This window comes from Phascolarctos cinereus, unplaced genomic scaffold (genome assembly GCF_003287225.1).
Source record: "Phascolarctos cinereus isolate Bilbo 61053 unplaced genomic scaffold, phaCin_HiC Scaffold_9;HRSCAF=440, whole genome shotgun sequence".
Lineage (NCBI taxonomy): Eukaryota > Metazoa > Chordata > Mammalia > Diprotodontia > Phascolarctidae > Phascolarctos > Phascolarctos cinereus.
Window position 1 is genome coordinate 216396032 of NW_027556402.1, and position 21604 is coordinate 216417635.

The window sequence follows — 21604 nt, forward strand, 5'->3', positions numbered from 1 at the left end:
CTGTAGAATTTTAAATCTTTATAATCCTCAGTGCTGAGCACATTGGGAGGGAGGGTGAGAGAGGGAGGATAGGGAAGAGAGTGGTTCGGAACTCTTGGTGAACAAATTCCCCTTACCAAGCAACTTTCTGTTACCGGAAGCACCGAACAGTTAAGTTACCCAGGGTTACACAGTCTACAAGAGACTGGACTTGAACCCAGGTCGTTCTGACGCCGACACCAGACTGGCTCTCTACTGCCGTGCTTTCATTAAAGAACGCCTATTGTTCAGAAACTTCTAAGTTGGCGCTATGAGCCAAGCGTTACTCCCATTTCGCAGATAGGGAAAAATGAGGTACAGAAGATGGAGGGCAGGCCACTTTCCCAAAGTTCCCACAGCCAGCCAGGCGGTCCCTCTCGTCTCTTTCAGGTAACTTGATCTGCACTTCCCTCCCACCGGGGCCAACTTGCCGGGCCCCAGCTCTTCTCTGTGCCCCGCCCCAGCTTCGGACAAAGCGGGAGCTCCGGGGTCCGCAGCGAAAGCGAAACTCCACCCCCAGCCTCGGGCCAAGCGGCCGGAGAGCAGACCAGCCCTGGCCGGCGGCCGGAGGCGCAGCTCGGTTCGCACGGCGACGACCGCGACTCCGGCTCCCGGAGCGCACGGGGGTCCTCCCCCAGCTCCCGGGCCCGAGCCCCAGCCTCGGCTGTCTGCCCCAGCCCGCCCCTTCCCCCTCCTTTCCCTCCCTTCTCCTTCCCTTTCTCCTCCTCTTCCCTCTCCTCCTTCCTTTCCCTCCTTTTTCCTCCTTCTTGTCTCCTCCCTTTCTTCGTCTCTCCTTCCCTAGACTCCACCTCCTCGCTGCCCTGGACTTCCCTATGACGTCACCGGCGGCGGCAGGCCCCGCCCCCGGTCCCCGGGCGGCCGGCTGCATGACGTCACCAAGGTCCCACCCCTCCTGAGCGAGTTCGGTCCTCGCGTTCATTTCATTCCTCTTCTCATTCCGAACATTCTTAGCATCGCTCGCGCCGCGCCGCCCGAGCCCAAACAGCCGCCGCGGCCGCCGCCGGCTCGCGGGCACCGCTAAGCACTTTTTCAGACTTGATTAAATCCTGCGGGCAGCTCTGGGCAGCTGGGCCCGGGCAGCCTCTCATGCAGTGAAACCCACAAAAATAGCCGGCAGGAAAAGACCCCGGCCGCGCAGCCCCGGGGAGCCGAGGGAGTGAGGGAGCGGGGGAGCGGGAGCCGGGAGCAAAGCAGAGCGGAGCCGGGTTGGGACCGGGGCTGGCAGAGAGGGGCGGCCGGGCCAGCCAGGAGAGGTGGAGAGGTGGGGACGGCTGGGGCCGGGGCCGGGGGCTGGGGCCGGGCTGGACCGGGCCAGGCCCGGGGGGGTGGGAGAGACACCGGAGAGTGCGAGCAGCGCCCGGCGCGCGCCGCCAAGAAGTTTGCAATTGAATTGCAAGAGGCTGGAGGTGTTTTTGCAAAGGTGGAGTGGAAGGTAAGTTTCTGCTGGTGGTGGTGGTGGAGGATGCCGCTTCGCAGGGACCCTTGCACGAGCGTCACCCTCTCTTTCCTTTCTCCTTCCCGAGCTCTGTCTGTCTGCTTTGTGTGTGGCGGGCGGGCGGGCGGGCCGGCCGGCGGGCAGCGAGCGCTGGGCGGGGGATGGGGGGGGTCTCCTCTTATTTTCCCCTGGGCTCCCTTCTCCCGGCCGCTCACTCCCCCTTCTCCTTCTCCTCCCCTTCCCCTCCCCCGGGCCCCCTGCAGGTGACCCGGGCGCGCGGCTGGTGGGGTGGGGGGAGGCGCGAGACGGGGAAGGTGTAGAGCGTGGTCTGTCTGTCTGTCCGCGGGCTGGGCTGAGCCGAGCCGAGTTGAGCCGGGGTGTGGGGAGGGACCGGAGCAGAAAAGGCAAGAGAGCGCGAGCCTGGCAAGTTGTTGAAATGGAGTTTTGCTGTGGAGTGTGAAGCCGGCGCTGCAACAGGCGGCTGCTCCCGTTCCAGCCCTGCTCCTCCTGTGGCTGCTTTCCCTGACTCAGTGTTTCTCACTTAGCCTCACACACTCCCTCACACACACATGCACACGCACACACACACACACACACACACACACACACACACAGCTTTCGTTCTCCCCCTCACCCCCTCCCTTCTCGCTTACACACACACACACACACACACACACACACACACACAAGCGCGCCACACACGCACAAAACCTTTGACATTTTTCACATTTTTCGCCAAGAAGGAAGAAGTTACTAGGAGCGAGCCGGAGGCTGGGTGGAGAAGCAGCCGCCACTGCCGCTTGCAGCAGCTCTGATCTGGCCCCGGCCCCAGCCCCGGCGGCGGTAGCAGCGCCCAGCCAGCCTGACATGAGCCCGCGCAGCCCGGTGCCCTGAGAACGGTTGCCTCTGAAATCCAGCAGCAGACACAGACACAGACAGAGCCAGGCAGCCAGACAGACAGACCTCGGGCTCCCGGGCTGCTTCTGAGAGTGGTGCTACTTGGGGGGCTTTTGAAAGATGAAAGAAGGCATGTTCTTTTCTACTGCTCTTCTAGGACTGCTGCTGCCGCCGCCGCCGTTGCTTAATTGCACATTCAAGTGGAAAATTTTCGGGAGTCAGCAGAAACATTGTGTCCCAAAAAGACTAAGTCGAAGTTACCACCAAACCCAGGAGGAGATTCTCCCTGGAAAACTTCCCTTCGGTAGGAAACCTAGGGGTGATTTGTTTGTTTACTGACCCAGAAAAGATCCAGAGGAGAAAACCGGAGCGGGTTGTGGTTGCAGCCTTTGTTCGGCTCTGTTAGCCCTGGTTTCCCAAAGTCCTGCCGTACTCTTTAAAGGGAGTAAGAAGTTGTTAAGAATCTTTTCCTTTTCCTTGCCGCGGTTTTGTTTGCTTTATTTTTCTTGAGGCGGAACAATATTTTATGTAGCAGAAAAACAGAGGGGGCTGACTCAGGCTTCTTTTAAAAATACAGATCACGATTTTTATTTCTATTAGTATTTTTAAAAAATGTTTTAAGTTGCATAGTGTTACGGTATAAAAACGTTTATGAAACAATGAAATACCAGCCACCACCATTTCTCTAGAGACTTGTTAACTTATTAGAAGCAAGTGGCTGCCTTTGATTTGCAGAAATGAAAATTGACCTCAGTAAGTACTGGAAACTTAGAGACCAGTTACTCTGCCTATAAAAAGGCCGGCCATGCATTTAAAAACAAAAACAAAACTACCTTGGGAGGAAGAAACCCAGAACTGAAAGAGCAGCCATCAACCTTTTCAGATTTCGTTGTTTTTTTGTTTTTTTATGTAAAAAGTGCTACAGGTTGGAAATGCAGCCTGTTGCACAGAAACTACAGTATCACTTATTCCCCAGCTCAGGTTAACCACATGACTCCTTTCTTTTTTTCTCTTCCTGATTTTTTTCTTTGAACTGCAGGCTAGTTGCTGTTTCAGGGGTGCTAAGTGCAGGTGGTTACCTGAATAAATAAGGATTACAGTTCTGTGCTGAATAAGTACATTTTAGGCAGGATGTTTTGACATTCTGCAGCATGACAAAATGTATAAATCTATACATAGTCTGAAATAATATTTGATGGAGATATTCAGCAGAAGGATCGAGTGGCATCCGTACAATGTACTAAAATAGTAGTCGCGGTCAGAATTTTTTTTTTCTTGGTAATTCTTAGATTTAAAATGGCTCCCTGCAGGATTTGCGTAGCAAATTGTCATTTCTAGAAATAGCTAGGGAACACGTTTATTAGGTCTTTGGGCAGGATTAGCAGCAAGGGCTAACTCACTCACCTAAAAATGGGTGCCAGGCAGGCAACTTGGGCAAGAAATCCCTTCCCTTCGAAAGGAAATGCTGGGGCTAATTAAAAAGTGACTTCTGAACTCTTAAGTGGAATGATTAGTCTTTGTAAACTGAATAATTTTGAGGGGAAAGGCTTAATTTTTTTCCCCTAATCTATGTATCTGCAGGAATGGTCCTAGATTTTCTCTTTAGGTTTTCTCCTAATGTAAAACTGTCAGATATTTGTTGTGATAAATAATAGCTGATTCAGATATTAAGTGCCAGAGGAATGTTTATTATTTCTTGATAGTATGTGAGTACCCGGACCCAAGTCATTTTTATTACAAGAGCTCTAGTTTGACCAGTAATTTAGATGGACTATCAGAACGTTTTGTTTTTATTTTTGTTTTTGTCCTTTTAATTGGAAAAGCAACCCGAAGAACAACAGGAAAAGCTTTGTTCTTAGTTCTGGACCACTGTATTTGATGCTCTACAAAGTACCTGAAATTGAGTGCCAACGAGAACATGTGACGAGATGTTGATTTTTTTTTATGTTTTTGACCTCAAAAAAATCCTCCCATCTGCATAATGACATTTTACCTAAAGTTGCCAGGGGGGAATGCTCACTTTGCTGTGAAATAGACTTGAAAGTGAATCTTAAATTTGAGAGAATGAATTCTGTTGTGTGAGGGTTTTTGCTGGAGAGTTGTTGGCTAGAGGAGAGGTGTTGGTGTTGGGGAGAGAAGGTTAGGCAGGGTCCTGGACTCAATTTAGAGATTTTATTCTCCTTTCACTGACAGGATAATGTACCTACTTTTCATAGTCTCATTCTGGAGATTTTTGAATGCGTATTTCTTAGTCTTTCTTTTCTTCCTTTTTTTTTTTTTAAAGAAGTAAGGTGACAGTAAGAAAAAAATATTTTTTGAACTTTTTGACCCTATGTCTCAGTTTTACAAAAACTGCTTTTTGACAGTATAGAGCAGCCACAAATAGGAAAAAACAAACAAACCACACAACCCTCTTTAATGAAACAATTGTGGGTGAAAATTTAAAAGTAGGAGATAATTGTATTATTTTATAACAGCAAAGATGATATTGTAGTCATGTTGTCAGGAGAGGTTACCCAAACCAGTTGTTGAATTTAGACCCCCAAGTGTAAAGGTTTTAAAAAAAAATTATTAGATGCAAGAGTCATATCTTCAGTTTGCCCCCTTTAGAGATTACATGCTTCTTTATGTATTTGGATGTGTCAGGGAGACATCATCTATCCTGATTACTTTTTCATCTCAGTCTTAACCGTTAGCTTAATTATACTGCCCTTAAGTGGAAATTGAAGTGTAGTTGATCTTCTCATTTGTACAAATATAGGAGAGTGGTAATGACCACTTTCATTGTAGAATGTCTGTAGGTCATCTTTAAACTCGAAATCTTTTGGACCCAGTCTTGGGCCAGATTAGCAGCAAGAAAAAAATCACTGAGGAGGAAAAGGTTTGCGGAGAACTCATCTCAATTCCTGGTAAAACTTGGAGAGCTTTACCCCCAGGAGAGCAGGAAAGTTGGAGCCCCGACTTTGTCTAAAAATATGCATGCAGTACGTTGTCTCCAGCTAACTGTTGTTCACCACATGCAGTTTATTTAATAGAAGTGGTTGGTTTCATTGGGCATATCACTGGATTCTGAAAGCAGTATTATAAATTGATTCACTTTTTGACAAGTTCAGGCTAATCCGGGAGACCTAAGAAGTGCCTGTGTTGATGATTGATAAGAGGAACTGAGGATGGTTTAAAAGATGAGTTGGGATTCATGCAGCCAATGTAGTATTTAAATTATAGGCCAGGCTTCCTTTGAACCTACATTAATACCATATTTTCATCTTGAACGTTCACAAAGTTGATAAAATCAAGTGTCCCACTTGAACCTCTCTGTTTATTGCCATCTCAACGTTTATGATTTTTTTGGTATAGTTTTTAAAAATTAGCCAATTTAGTTCCCATTCTTACTATTAGGTATTTTTTCCCCAAAACTTAATATATGGTTTGTAACAGTGAATTTCTTGTTCTGTAAATTCTTCAATTTTTAAAACATGATCTAAATTAGAATGTTAGTGTTGTCAGAGCCCAGATTAACTTCTGAGACCTCCCATCAGAATCTCTAATGTTTTGATTAGAAACCACCATCTTCGTCCAGTAGTACCTGAGTTGTTCGGAGTGAAAGCTCATAGGTTTCTCCAGACCCTTTTAGACTTTGTCCTAGTAACAAGATTAGTTGCTGCTGACCATTAAAAAAAAAATGCTTTTTGGGGAGAGTAACTTTCGGTCTCCGGATGGGATTTTTCTTTGTTCTCTGTATTCTTAACTTGGGGGTTGGGGGGTGGGTACTCCAGAAAACCCTTGGACCGGCCGGGAAACTTTGCAAACTGTGGCAAATTGTTTCTTTGGATTGGCTAAGGCCATAGGGCCCTTCAGGATTTGCTGCTGTCCCTGCAAGGGCATCCATCACTTCTAACTTAGCCTTTGTCTCTCCTATTTTGCCTGGCCTATGCTGGCCCTCCCTTGTTCTACTATTCTCGCCCTTCTCCAGATGCAGGCTGCTATTTGTGTTTTGCTAGATCTTCCTCAGTAGTTTCAGTTAGAGTGGCTTCTTCCTGAGCCAGAGAATGAATTTCAAAGAAGAAAGGGAGAGCTGGCCTTATTCATTGTGATTTAGAATCACAATCGGTAGCCTCCAGCAGGTTTGGGATTGCCGGTAGGTATTTGACAAAGTTTAGACTTTTGTGTAAAGTGACTTAAACATTGTTGACTGAGTGTAAAACAATGTCAGGGCTGTTGTTTTTACAGAGATATAAACTGAAAAACTGCTGCTAATGGTGGGAAATGTTAATTATGTGAGAACATATTGAACTTATATTCTCTGGCATGAACTTTTTAAAATGAATCAACTGCTGCTTTTTTTTTTATAGGCACAGCTTTCTAATTATCATAATTCAGTACAGCTCTGCCTTTGGATGGATTTCAAGTGCAATCTCAACTTAACATGAAAGAGGATCTTTTTTTTTTAAACTGAGAATGTTCACAAAAATTGGAAAAGCTCATCAGAGCCTGTTGTTATACTTAGGTGGGGGTAACTGGGGAAAATAGCACTTGTGCCTCTCTGTGCCCATGCAGCCAGCCACCTCCGAGGCTGAGAAGAGATGGCTGTTGGATTTTCCCATCTCCCAACATGCATCCCAACACATTTTTTTTTCCTCTTTTGAATGCCACAGGCTGATGAACTCAATATTGCAAACCAGTGTCCTCCTTTTTTTTTTTTTGCCATTCCTGAAATAGTAAATTAAATAAATAGATTAGCATATTATTACCATCTGTTAATAGTCTCTGAAAAGATGGTAAGGAACAAAAATCTAGGAAATCTTGTTGGATTCACTTGATAAAACCATAGTTATCTTCGATAGCAACTCCTGCATTTAGAAGTTGGCTTTGTGTGCTGTTCTTTACTCCTTACTCTTATGGCATTTGACTAAGTCAGTTCCAATTCTCTGGTCTTCAGGCCCTTCTCTGGTGATGCTTTTTTTCTACTTCATTTAAACTTGGAATAAACAAACACACACTAAAGCACTAAAAATTCTGTCCAAACGTTAACTCTTAAGTGGGCTTAGATTTTCAGTTTTGAGAAGGGACAGCTTGACTTTTAACCCTGATGTGTACACCCATAAGACATCACAGAAATGCGAAGAAAATCCATGGAAACAAAATGACTTCATTTGCTCTGGCTTAGGAACCAAATTCACTTCCCTGGTGGTGAAATAAAAGGAGCCAAGTGTTTTAAATAGCCACTCCCCAAGGCCCGCCCCACCCACCCGCTTGCCTGCCTTCCCCAGTGTTTGGAGAAAAGCTCATTGTCTGCATAGGAGCTGCCTCCTGTAAACCTCCCCCACCAGGCAGCTCCATTTCTGAAGTTGACATCTGGTTTACTCTTTGTTCACCTGATACACACAGAGTCCACATATCTACACTATGTCTGTGTGTATGATGCGTTTTGAAAAGGGGGTGGGCGGGGGTGGGGGTGTCGGCATTTATCAAAGTGGAGGCCAGGGCATGAGCAAAATGCAAATTTAGGTGAGGCACTGGACTGGCACTATCAGATTGGGCTTTCTGACCGGCAGTTGTGTGGTGGCCTTTGTTGTGGAAGCAACAGGCAGAAGAAGTTTGTGGCACCATATGGCTGGGATGTGCTTCAGATAAGCTATCTGCTGATGGAGCTTATCAACTGGGTTTTTTGATATGGGCTTCTTTGGAGAAAGCCCATTCTTTACTCATTCCTACCTTGGGATTCCCAAACTCTGGAGAGTAGCCTTTTCCTGTGGGCCGTTATCTTTTCCCCTCCTCTTTTCCTTTTAAATTCAGAGGCTAGGAGACAACAGCTGTGAGTTTTCTACTGAGCTGGCTTCCCCTTTTAGTTCTAGGAGGGACTGAGGCAGTAGCTAGCTGATCTGGGAGCATTTTCCCCCTAAAAGGTTCACCTGACACTTAGAGTTACCTAGTGTACAATTCCTTTTGAACAAATGAAAAATTCCTTTGGAACAAAGCCTTTTAATTGAATTTTCTCTTAAAGAGAACATCAGCGTTATGCTTTTAAATTGTGGGGAAGGTGCTGACTTTGATTTGGAGGTCAGGAATAGAGAAATAGCTTGATCAGGACCAAGAATTGTTGTTCAAGTGGGAAATGCCTCCAAACCCAGCTGCTTCTTTGACTAATAGACCCACAGCCTGTGGCATGAAAACAGCAAAGGGCTTTCTTGGGCTTGAACTTAGCCAGAGGAAGGCTTAGCCTGATGGCTCCTTGGGTGAAGAAGGGTGACTATGTCCTTCCTTGTGTATCTCCTTAGGGTACTGTTTGTCCTGCCTTCCTATCCCTAAACAGTGATTAACCTTCAATTCTCTTTACCCACCCTACCTCAAAAGTTTAACTCTCCACACTAACCATTCCCTAAGGAGGGAATGTATATCACCTCCCTCTCCCTTTCTGGTTCTGAGCACTTCCTTTTAATTGGAAATTCACAGCAGCTCCAGCAGACTGGGGATGTACTGGGGATGAACGTAAAATTGTACCACAATAGAAATGTGTGTGTGTGTGTGTGTGTGTGTGTGTGTGTGTGTGTGTGTAACCTTCTTGTTCCTTACTGGGATTTTACCTGTAGTTTTACGATGGCCACCCATATCCTGAGTCTTTATGGAGTAACTCTCTCGCTCAGACTGAAAAATATGCGCCTGACCTCTACTTGGAAGTAATGCAGTGCTGGTTTTAAGAAGAACAGGATTTGCTATCTTTTTGCCTGGCATAAATGGTTTTTCACCCACTCTTTGGGCGTGGGTGGGGAGCTGTGATCTATGAGTATGAAGCCAGCTGTCAGCCGGAGCTTTTGAGGGGGGCGCTCAGAGTGCCAGGTCCTTGTCTGGATGCCCTCAGTGATCACACCGGGACGGCATTGGGAAGGGGATGTTTGGGTAGGCTAAGGCCAGCTGCTATCTATCCATCCCTCACCACTCTCTCTTACCCTTCTCCTCCCTTTCCTTCCTGCTTTGGCACTGCCATGAGCCTGGTGGTTCTCAGTCTTCTGTAGCTCCATGACAGCCACCTAGCTTACCTCACATGCCCTTCTTGAAGAGAGAGAGCCAAGCAGGTGATTCAGAAAAGGCCAACAAGGTCATCTGGGAAACAGAGAACACACATATAATAGAGAGGGAATTAGACCTCAGGGACGGGTGAGGAAATAGTAAGAGAACATCTCACCCCTTTAAATAAATATACCTTTGGATCCTATGGTCCTGAAGTAACTTGTAGACTTGACTAACAAACCAGCATTGGTCATTTTTGAAGAATTAGAGATGACTTATTGTGCTGGTTCAAAAAAAAGATTTTGGGTAGTCTGCAGACTTAATAAACATGATTCCTAGGATTGTAGGATTTGCTGCTAGAAAGGCTCTTGGAGGTCATCTAGTCCAGTCCCCTTGTTTTGCCGATGTGGTAAACTGAGGCCCAGTGAGAATAAATTTTTGCCTAAGATCACCCAATTATTAAGTGGCAGACCTGAGACTCAAACCCAGGATATTTGGTTACAAACCCAGGATTTCCAGTAGAGCATGCTGCTCCCCTAGGTTTGGACTCCCAGCCAAGTTCTAGAAAAGGTTATTCAATTAATGGTTCCTGAGAGCATTCTTTTTTTGAGGGGGGAAGGTGATCGCTAGGAACTAGCATGGATTCATGAAGAAGGAGTCATGACAAACTGTAACTTCATTTGAAAGGTTGGTAGATCAGGGAGATTATTCCACAGATGTTGTATCAGGAAGACATTTGTTGTATTATGGCCTGATACTGTTGTGGGAAAGATGGAGAAGGAATGTAAGTTGGATGACATTGGTGAATTCCTAGGTAACTGAGCAACCTTAGGCAAAAAATGTTAATGCATTGGTCTGTAGTCCTGATCTTGACTTAGCGCCAGACCTCCATGGTCACCCAGACATTTCACAAGCACCCCAAGATCAACTTGTCTAAAACTGCATTACCTATTTCTCCCTCTCCTTCACAAACTGCTCCTCTTCATGAAGGACTTCATTCTTTCTGTGGCACCATGATTCACCCAGTCTTCCCTGGACATATTAGCCGGTGTGGTGTGTAGATGCGAAGTCAGAGGACCTCATTTTAATTCTGATTCTTTAATCATGTGTCCTCAGTGCCACCTTTTTGGCCTCTAGTTTTCTCATTTATAGAATGGCAAACCTGGACTGGAAGACCTAAGGGCCTCTCTTAGCTATGATATTTTGACTATTGTCTCCCCTTCCCTTCTCATATCCAGTCACTTACCAAGCATTGTACATTCCATCTCTGCAATATCTCTTGCACTTGTCCCCTCCTCACCATTTTAGGGCAGTTAGATGGTATAGTGGATAGAGAGCCAGGCCTGGAGTCAGGAAAACCTGAGTTCACATCTGGCCCTAGGCACTTTCTAGCTTTGTGACCCTGGGCAAGTCACTTTGCCCTGTTTGCCTCAGTTTCCTCATCTGTAAAGTGAGCTGGAGAAGGAAATGGCAAACCGCTCTGATATCTCTACCAAGAAAACCCCAAATGGGGTCACAGAAAGTTGGACACAACTAAACAACAGCTGCATTCTAACATAGTGTAGCATCTTATTACTGCCACCCACATTATCTTAAAAGCCCCCTGACATATTACAGTTACTCTGCCGCACACCCTACCCCCTTCACACAACAGTGAAATGGCTTTTATGCACCTACCAGAGTAATTTTTCTTACGTATCTGGTCATGTCACTCCTGCCTCCAAATTTTTTTGTTTGCCTTGCTTGCTTGAACTTTATGCCACTGGTATTTTCTTGACATTCAAGTTGTACGTAATCTTGCCTCTACTGCCTTTCTAGCCTTCTTTCCCATTACCATCCTCACCCTGTGCCCTAGAACACACTCTGCTCAAACCAAGCTAGTCTTGGCTGTACCTGCTTTCCTCTCTTCCTAGAGTGATGGTGAATGAATCAGTACCCTCATTTTACTTCCTAAGTATCTTTTCAGTAGGCTTTTCCTCTTTTTCTGTGCAGGAAGCTGTTCTAGGTACTGGGGATACAGTGACAAAAATGAATGGTCTCTGGCCTCAAGGAACATACATATTTTTAGGTCCATGAACACAAACATGTAATGCATCTACACATGCTTAGGGATACATAGTGGGTAAGTGTCTGAGGGAGCACATGGGTCTTCCAAACTTCAGGTTATACCATGCTGCCTCGTGCCAATCTGACTGAAGGGAGACAGAATGCTCCTTAGCTATGGGGTATTATTCACAATTTGAGGAATACGTTTTAAATGTAAGAGGGAACTCTACGTCAGCGTTCTGTGCTCATAGTTCAGGGATTGGATGGAAAAGGAGAAAGACACTATACGTAAACAGTGAGCTTTCTACTCACTGTGGCCTAAATCCAACCCAAATCTAGTAGGGCTCAATATTATTACATTTCATCTTGTTAGCGTCAGCCTGTTCTACTAGTCCTTGAAGGTTTTTTGGGCATCTTGTTTTTATTTTTTTGTTTTTTTGTCCAGTGTCTTTCTCCTAACTTTGTTTCATTTATAAAACAAAACAAAACAAAAAAAAAAGGAAAAATGTGTCACTTCTGCCTTCTGGCAAGTCTCTCATAAATTATCCACTGATGAAAGCATATGTTTAGCAAATTCAGTTAGGTCCACATTAAGTACCTGCTCTTTGGAAGACATTCAAAGAAAAAAAAATATTCTGCCCTCAGAGAGCTTGCTGTCTAATGGATGAGTAAAACTTCAACAGAAGTAAGGTAGAATGAACTAAGGACATAGCAGATTTCTAAGCAGTGTGTTTAAGAAATTTGAAGAGGTAATAAGTATAGGAATTTTGCCAGTGATAAAGAACTGGGATATAGTGGATGAGTATTGTCATGCAGCTAGATGTCACAGTGGATAGAGTGCTGGGTCTGGAGTCAGGAGTACTCATCTCTGTGTTCAAATCCAGCCTCAGACACTTACTCGCTGTGTGGCCCTGGGCAAGAAGTCACTTCACCCTATTTGCCTCAGTTTCCTCATCTGTAAAATGACCTGGAGAAGAAAATGGCAAGCTACTCCAGTGTCTTTGCCAAGAAAACCCCTAAAAGGGGTCACAGAGTTGGACGTGACTGAAAAGACCCAACAACAAAATTGTCATTAAAAAAAAAGATATTGGCAGGCTGGGAAGATGGGCTGAGCTAACAAGTTAGAATTTAACCTGCATTTAGAATAAAAAAGATCAACTTTACCAGAATAGCTAGGGGGAGGTGGTCATCCACTAAGCATTTATGTACAAATGCATTCATGTCAAAAAGGCCTAGGTGTGGTAGTTGATTCACAACCTCAATATGAGTCAGCTGGGGAACATGGCAGCCAAAAATAGTTAGTATGACCTTAGGCTGCATTAATAGAAGTAGAGAGCCTCATACATAATAGTTACTTAATAAATGGTTAATGAATGAATGTAGGAATTGAATAGATGGTGTTCTGGTCATGAGAAAGACTGGCCCCACTGTACTCTGTACTGGTACTGCCACTTTTAGAGCATCGTTTTCAGTTGTGGACAGTATGTTAAAAGTGGATATTGATCATTTGGAGTTAAGATTCACCAAGGACACCAAGAAGACTTGGAAACCTGGCCATAGGAAGTAGATTTGATTAACCTGGAGACGAAAAGACCAGATGATAGTTGTGTTCTGAAATTTGAAAGGCTGTCACATGGAGGAAGGCTTGGATTTCTCCCGAAAGGAGAAGTAGGACCAGTTTGAGTAGAAGTGTCACAGAGGTTGACTTCTGATGAATAGAAAACATTTCCTGAAAAATAGAATTGGCCAGTGATGGAATGGGCTGCTGCCTGATGGTGTGATCGTGGGTCACTTGAAGTGTTCAGGTGGAGGCTAGATGAGGATCTGTCAGGGATGCTTCCTATAGGGTGTGGACTAGAGTAGGGACATCAAAATCTCAGCCTTCAAAACTCTGGAGTGTAGCTGAACCAGCTGAAATGTAATTGGGAAACGGTTGACGAAATAAAATACAATAAAATATAGATAATGTTAACGTGTGGTTTTCTAAGTCAGTATGTGGCCTGCTGGGATCCATATCTATTTGAGGTGACAGGGGACCTGTTATGTTAGTCTTTCCCAACCCTGGTTCTAGAATTTCAAGAAAAACTCACCTGCTGCTGCCACCCATGCTGTTGAATACCAGTGATGGACTACAAACTTAGAGTTGTGTATAAATAACTGAACCCTGTTAAAAACCATGAAAAAAAATGCTTATTTCTTTTCTCTCCCCTCCCTCTCCCTGCATCACCTTAAAAGTAATCAGGTTTTACTCACATGAATATGCATGAATTAAGATGTAGCTGGGATCTGTGATTTCTTCCCTAAGGACACTCCTTTTACCTCTGCCTCTTTTGGTCGATTTAGTAGATAAAAGTCTTAGAAAGCTGCCTGAGGCTCAGAAGTGTTAATCCCTTTGTTCTTCTTTATTTTGCTGGGGTCCGGAATTTTTGAATCCAGAGTTTGCTGACTCCTGAGTCCAGTACTTTCTCCACTTTGCAGCCTCTCTACACATTGAATAAGAATAAGAATTGACTGTTGACTGTGGCAGTAGTGAGCCATAGCTAAGATATCAGGAGTATAGATGATAGCTGGTAGAGAGGTTGGGATCAGGGAGCTTAGGAAATGTATGATAAAGTGCCGTTAAGACTTGGGGTGAATCATTTAACCTCTCTGGGCTTCCCTTTCCTCACCTGTAAAGTGAGAAGGTGGGAAGCCCTTTAGAGTTCCTCCTAGCTATGAATCTGAGATGTCTAAGCAAACTTCAGGTTCCTAAGATAGTTACACTCTGTAGAGTAGTAGCCTAGCCCCACAGTACCCTCAGAGCAGGCACCTCGGTAGGAGAATTTCTGAAGAGTTCCACTGTGGTCTTTCTGAGGTGGCACCAGTAGCAGAGTGGTGTTTCCAAAAGACCAGGTGAAACCCTGGAAATCATTTAACCTGTTTACTTCTTGGACCTCACTTTCTTCTTCTAGTGCTAATTTTTCGTCATATGATCCTGTAATTTTTCTCTTCATAGCCCTTTCGGATTCTGATGAGCTCTTCAAAACAGAGGTGCCTACAGTGTAACATTTAAGCATTGGCTCATTTGCCTTTGAATGATTGGGGGAAAAAAATGGGTTTTTTTTTTCCCCTTCAAATTTGTGAAAGTTTTATACTTAGGGGAAGGTTTAGGCTTTGAAGATTTTATTTTAGAACCTGAAGAAATTCTCAGTTTTCCTGCTTATCTATAAATCCCTGTGGTCAATTGGCTTATCACTGTTCTTTGGTGGACTAGCCTATGTCCCTGGACCTTATGTACTGGGGTGCTTAAATATGGGGTAAAAATAAGGTTTTAAAAATTATTTTAAGACTTTTTGATTCTTGGTGGTTTCTATTGGCACCACTATTGATTTAGGTATTTTGAGCCCTCATTCCAAAAATCTTGTGCTAAGAGTAGTATGTATAAAGGGGAAGGAAGGGAATAAACATTATCATACCACCTACTCTGTGCCAGGCACGAAGAGCTTTACAAATATTATCTCACTTGATCCTCACAATAGCCCTGTGAGGTAGGTTCTATTATTATCCCCCTTTTATAGTTGAGGAAACTGAGGCAAACACGTGAAGTGAGTCACACAACTAGGAGGTGTCTGAGGTTGGATTTGAACTCAGGTCTTCCTGACTTCAGACCCAGTGCCAAGAGCAGTATAAGCTAGGGCAAATTGAGGTAGGGAAGATAATGACTGATGTGGTGACTTTTCTTGTTCTTTGCGATTTGTGATATAAAGAAGAATCAGAACCATGTTCTAAAGTCCAGTTAAGGAAATGGTCCTGGAACTGGAAGTAGAGACCCAAGTTCCAGTCTCTCTGTGACCTTAGTCCAGTGGGAATTTTTGTTCAGTGAAACGAGAGGGCTGTTCCTAGGGATATTTAAAGTTCCTTCCTGAGCTCTTGTTGTATAAGACGCAAATGATGGAGCCCACACTTCTTTTAGTAAGCCTCAGTTTGAAAGCTTGAGGCAACATCATGCTGGGAAGATGGAGTTATCTTAGGAAGTGATGTGTGTGAGTGAGGCAGGAAAACATGCTGTAGTTTCTCCTCCAGCTGGGTGAACCTGGGCGAGTAAATATCTCTGGGTCTCAGTTTCTTCTCATAAAAAATGACAGTTGGTTTAGGTCAGAGCTTTTTGACTTTTTTAAAAAGACAGTCTGTCGTAGATTATAGACCCCTTCTTAAAATAATGTATTTACATGCATAAAATAAAATACATAAAATTGCAAAGAAAACCAATCGTGTTAATTCGTAATCAAAACAGATTTAAGAAACAAACAAACAAAAACCCCAGAAATAAGGTCACAGACCTCAGGGTAAGAACCCCTGGCATAGATGGTCCCTTGAGGTTCCTTCCTGCCATAAATGAATATGATTCCATCATATCAACCCTGAGTTCTAGCTTGAGCTGTAAGTTGCTAATGACCTGTGACTTTGGGTGAAGCATTTACTATCTCTGGGCCTGGGTATATAAACGTATTTGGAAGATGACCTGATAGGGGTCTCTTCTTAGCTTTTTGTTAAAAACTGATAGAATCAGTTCTTTCTCTGGGGAAACCCTCTGGGAAGACACTATCTTCCGCCCGCCCAGCCCCTCCCCAAAGCAAGGATTTACGTATTCCTTGAGAAGGTTTTTGAATCTTTGTTTTATCTTTCCTCCTTGAGGAGGGAGAAACATAATCTAGTATCTACTATTCTCTACTCTCCTCCCTAACCCCAGTTGTCAATGCCTTCATCCGATCCTCCCCACTCTGGTGTTATTGAGGAGAGGAGAGATTTCAGCTCTCGTAAATGCCATGTGAGTGTAGGGTTCTGCTAAGACTCTTCATGTCTGGTTTTTGAGGGTGCCAGCGGTGCCAAGGCAGACCAAACCTTCCCGCCTCTGCAGCAGTCAGAGGACCAAGTTTTGGAGATCGCAGGGCCTGATTTAGGTGGCTGCTCAGGAAGAAGCAATAGCTGGTCTCGCTATGTCATTTTCAATATACTCTTTTGTCTGGGGTAGGAATGTAAGACCCAATCTTGGCTGCCCTACCAGTAAGTGGTCTGTTTCTAGTTTTCCTTCCTTTTTTTTTTTCTGCTTTACTTCCAGAGCCTGACTGACGTTAGGAATCAGACTCTAGGCTATCTCCTCTTCTGTATGCTGGAGGCCTCAGTTTGGATCAACCTTGGTCATTTCACTGTAGCTAGTGGTGTGGGGAACCCCGAACACCAGTAATTGGCCTTAGTCGCGTACTCAAACACACGTCTGAAACTTCTGTCTCTTTGATTTTTTCTCTCCCCCTGGATTTAAAAGGGTGATTTTGGTTGGGAAAGGGGGTTTGTGATAAGAGGTGAGAGATCACGTCTGCCCATTCTTCTTAGCCTCTTGGCTAATCCCTTTTGGGACAACAGAATTTATCCTGCTGTGTGTCTGTCAAATGGAGCCACTCCAGTCCTTGCGTAGACCAGTAGACTTAGAATCTCTGAATTCTTTCTTGGCTTTCTGCTCCCCCAATTCCTTATTGCTTTGTTCTCCACATCCCCGTCCCTACTGCCTGCTCCCTGTCACATCCTGTTGTATACCTTCATCTGTAAAATGGGGGTAATAATCCTACCACCCATCACAGCATTGTTATGGGAAATGAATTTAAACCCTGCAAAGACTATATAAACGCTAGCTATTATTATGAAGCAGATTCTTGTCTCCTGAGAGCAAAAGGGCTTTGGAGAGAGGGTACTGGGGGTAGGGAGGAGAGAAGGAGGAAATGCCATTTGGGATTTTATGCCACCATTGTTCTTTTTTTCCTTCATACAGTTAAGTCCTGTTTCTCTGCCCATGACTTTAACTGCAGTAACTTCTTAAAACCCCTGGCCTGTCTTCTCCCGTTCCATGCTTCTGATTCTCTTCTCTGTTCAAGATCTTGCTGGGCTCATGCCTTCATATTTAGGTTCCCTTTTCCTAAATCACCGCTTTGACCGGCTGTTTTCTCTCTCTCTCTCTCTCTCTCTCTCTCTCTCTCTCTCTCTCTCTCTCTCTCTCTCTCTCTCTCTCTCCTCTCTCTCTCTCTCTCTCTCTCTCTCTCTCTCTCTCTCTCTCTCTCTCTCTCTCTCTCTCTCTCTCTCTCTCTCTCTTCCTTGCTCCCTTGCTTCTTTCATCTTGTCTCTGGTTGTGAACAACTCCTGACCGCACCTATTTACCCTCTTAGGGATTCTTACCAGCTTAGCGTTGATTAGCCCCCACTCTGCTCACCCTGAAGTAGGGCTTAGGTGTCCTGGGCTTTCTGAAAGGCCTGCCATGCTCTCTGGTTCATCATCGTGGTCGTCAAAGTAATAAAATAATAATTATAGCTAACGAGCACCTACTACGTGCCAGGCACTGTGCTAAGCAGGTTACAATGATTATCTCAGGTTCCTATTGCATATTATTTCTCTCTTTTGGTCCTCACAGCAACCCTGTGCAGTGGGTGCCATTATTATAACACCCATTGTACAGATGAAGAAACCGAGGATGAGAGGTTTCCCTGAGGTAACATAGCTTAGTAGCTTGGAGGCTGGTGTTCTCCCTACTAAAAAAGAAATAACAGATATAATATGCTTTGTAAACTAAATACTGGCTGTTATTAGCCTTCCAGCAATTGATTAGCAAGCAGGCTATGTGCCTTTCAGATAAATACTAAGTGCTTAATATATATCTGTTGTTGATTTGTGCTGATAAACTAGCGTTTCCTCTGCACGCCCGGGATCTTTTTTTCAGCTGTGTTTTTACCAGTCTTTCTAAAACCAACTGTCCCGCTGCCCTTAAAGCTACAGATCACGGTGTTTTTTGCTAAGAACGACTTCATCACCTGAATCCTCAACCTCCCAGCATTGTTGTGAGGAAAGGAAATCTCTGAGAGCTCTATGCGCTAGTTACCCCGAGCTGAGCTGCCAGTCATCGTTAGGATAATTATTATTTGTGTTCAGGAGCCACGTGGGAACCAACCTTCTCCTTGAGTACCTTCTCCCTCATCTTCTGGGACCCAAGCCCTGCCTGGTTCTCTGATATCATCCTTTCTACCCATTTCACAGTCCTGCTTTTGATGTCCTTCTCCCCGAGATGATTTTATTTTGTCCCCTGCTTATTAAACAGCTTGTGATAATCTCCCCTCATTCAGAAGAAAAGTAGGAGACTTAAAAACCCTAGCTGAACATTCCCCTCTCCCCCTGCTATTAATAATTACTAGAGGTAGCAGATAATAATAACAGTAATGATGATGATGATAAAATAGTAGCAGACATCTGTGTAGAACTTGAAGGCTTTCCAAGTACTTTCTGTGAATTCGTTGTGTTATTTGATCCTCATAACCCTGTGTGGTAGGTGCTACCGGTCACTATGCCCCCTATTGTACTGATGACAAGCCTGAGGCTGAGAGAGGTCCCATGACAGTGCCATCTTTCAGGTTTGGAGCTGCCTCTCTCCTCCCCGAGGCCTTAGAATGGAGCCCGGGTCTCCTTCAGCTGAAGAGCCACCTTCTACGTGAAGCTTTTCCTGAATTCTTCTATCTCCTAGTAACTCCCTCGTATATTTTACACACACACCCACACATATATAAAAATATATGAAAGAATATATAAGTATATAAGTATTTCTCTATTCTCTATTTAAATATATGTTTATAGATATATATCTCTATACTTATATATTCCTCCATATGTACGTGTTGTCTAGCTCAAAGAATATAACCTTGAGGGCAGAGGCTATCTCACTTTTTTTTTTTTTTAGGCAAGTTGGGGTTAAGTGACTTGCCCAGAGTCATAGAGCTAGTGGGTATTATGTGTCTGAGGCTGGTTGTGAACTCAGGTCCTCCTGACTCCAGGGCTGGTGCTCTATCCACTACACCACCTAGCTGCCCCACTCTCTCATTTTTTTCCTCTGTATTCTGTGCCTGGCTCTGAATAAGTGTTTATTGATTAAGTGACAAGCCCAGGGTCACACACTAATGTCAGAAGCGGGGTTTAAACCCAGGTCTTCTTGTTTCCCAGTGCAATGATCCATCTACTGACTGCCCTGGTGCTTTTCATAAGTTCACTCCAGGTCATCGTGGAATTGAAGGAGGAAAGGATGAAACGTTTGAAATTTGGGTTCAGTGTTTGCCGAGCTCTTGAGACATCTAATAGGGAGGAGCTGAAAGAACTGAAAAATGTTAAAAGAAGGCAGGGGCTGAGGAAAGGGTTTAAATCAGTCAGTGCCACTGATTAAATGTCTGTTTTGTGCTAAGCTATGTGCTAAGTGTTGGGAATAAACCAAAATAAACTTGAGGAGTTTACGCTCTACTGGGCGAAATGTCATATGAGTATACTTAAATGGATCTGTGAACTTACCGATTGGAGAGTTTCGTCCTAGTTAAAGATTGCGGTCCATCCACAATCCCTCCGGCTCTGCTACTTTTGTCCATTTTCTCCCAAGAGTTCACCAAAAGGGCCACCCCAATATACTGGGAACCCTCCTGGTTTTATCCTGACACTACCCCAGGGTACCAGTGTGACACTCTGGCTTTCAACCCATCGTCTGTTGTCTTTGCTTTTGATCAGTCAGTCTTCCTTCTCTTCTGTCATGATTTTTATACCCTTCGTACAAATGGGAGAATATATAAAAATGAGATACTATATGCAAAGCCCTTTGAAAATCTTAAAATTTTGTCAATATTAGCTGTTATTAAGATGTAAATATATAGGAAGGAAAGAGTTTGTGCCTCTTGAAGCTGTGTGGGCTGCTTGGAGGAATCTAAGTTTGGAGAACCCCAACCATGGGCAATTCTCTGAGCAGGGCCTACCATATAGTAGTGATTGTAGCATCATGAGAAGGCGAGAGATTCCTTATCTTGTTGCCAAACTGCTTAGCTGTCCAGTTTTTACGCTGCATTTAGATGATCCTGGAACGGCACATCTGTTCCAATAAATACTTGAATTGAATTTGTGCTCCTCCCCCTCAGGAATTTCAAAAGACATTCACTTCATGTCATAGTCACTTAGAGAGTGAAGAATGATTTCTGGAAGCTGGCTGCTTTTGAAGCTGCACACAGGTTTGTACCCTCATGTCCTAGTTTGAGTGTAGCTATTGCAGAAAGCTCTTGGCAGGCCTGAAAGTCTTAAAAAAAATGTGTATATTGTTTAACGAGTCTGCTAACAGACGTATTTATAGCAGTTCCTGCCTTTACTTCTTGGAAACCATTTCATGCCAGTGTTGGGAAGTTGCAGAATGTGCCTTAGCAAAGGCATTGTTTAAAACCAGTAGAATGATAGAAGGCTCATCCTCTTTTCGGGGGCCTCCATGGTTCTCCCTCTGGGCTTTCCATAGTCATTTCTGTCCTGTCTCCGTGGGACGGGGCTTTCTGTGAGCTTGGCCGCCCTGCATTCCCAGGGTGAATGGGAGGAGTGGACAGCTCTGACTGGGAGATAATTCACAGTATCCTTGGGAAATTATCTAGTGTCCCGGCCTGCGAGGCTTTGGAAACAAATTACAAATGCCTTCTCCCAAGCAGGCTGCTTCCCGCCCCCCCCCAAGTAGTTCCTCCACATGAGGGAAAGTAGAGTTGTTACAGGATTGACTCCCAATTCCTCCCCTCCCTCAGGAGGAGGGGGGACCAGAAAGGCCAGTGTTCAGCCACTGAGACCTCTCTGCCCTGAGGTAAACTGGTTTTCACAAAAGGAATTTTGATCATGGTCCTACTGCTCTGTGGGCCAGGGGAGCCTTCAGGAAAGCAAGTAGTGAAAAACTCCCAAAGAGAAAGCTGGATGAGAGCCAGTGACGTCAGTCATCTGAGTAAATCTGTTGGAAGAGGAGAAAGCCATAAAGCCTGTGCCAGCCCCGCCAGCCAGCAGTGCACTTTGGCCTTTCTTGGTCAACTGTTTTAACCGCTTTTTTTCCCTCCAGAAGTAGCCTGCCTTTTTGTATGTGTGCTGTTCCCCCTACCCTGACTTTTTTCTTTTCTTTTTTCTTTTTTTCCGTGGCCTCTGTGGCTCTGAAGCCTACAAATGGCTTTTGAAACTCCCAAGCATAGTTTGGGAGGGCATGGGGAATTAAGACGCTGGGGTATCTGAGTGACCAATTTGGGACATCTCATTTTGTGTTTGGTGGATGGAGAGGTGCCCCCAAGTATGGCTGTGTGGCAGGGGGAGAATGCCACATTCTCCTCATTCCCTTCTTCCACT

General features: G+C 44.6%; 1 protein-coding gene across 6 annotated transcripts in view; it reads left to right on the forward strand.

The window, feature by feature from the left end:
* Positions 1 to 228: 228 nt before the first annotated feature.
* Positions 229 to 21604, forward strand: part of TEAD1 (TEA domain transcription factor 1) — a 317833-nt gene continuing 296457 nt past the window's right edge. For 2 of the 6 annotated variants that reach the window (XM_021001875.2, XM_021001877.2), the window contains exons 1-2: positions 1341 to 1471; positions 2529 to 2675. The gene's annotated coding sequence lies outside the window, so the exon portion shown is untranslated. Of the gene's footprint in view, positions 409 to 1340; positions 1472 to 2528; positions 2676 to 21604 lie in introns of those variants that run through there. The other 4 variants (XM_021001881.2, XM_021001878.2, XM_021001876.2 and 1 more) reach the window with 3 other exon arrangements.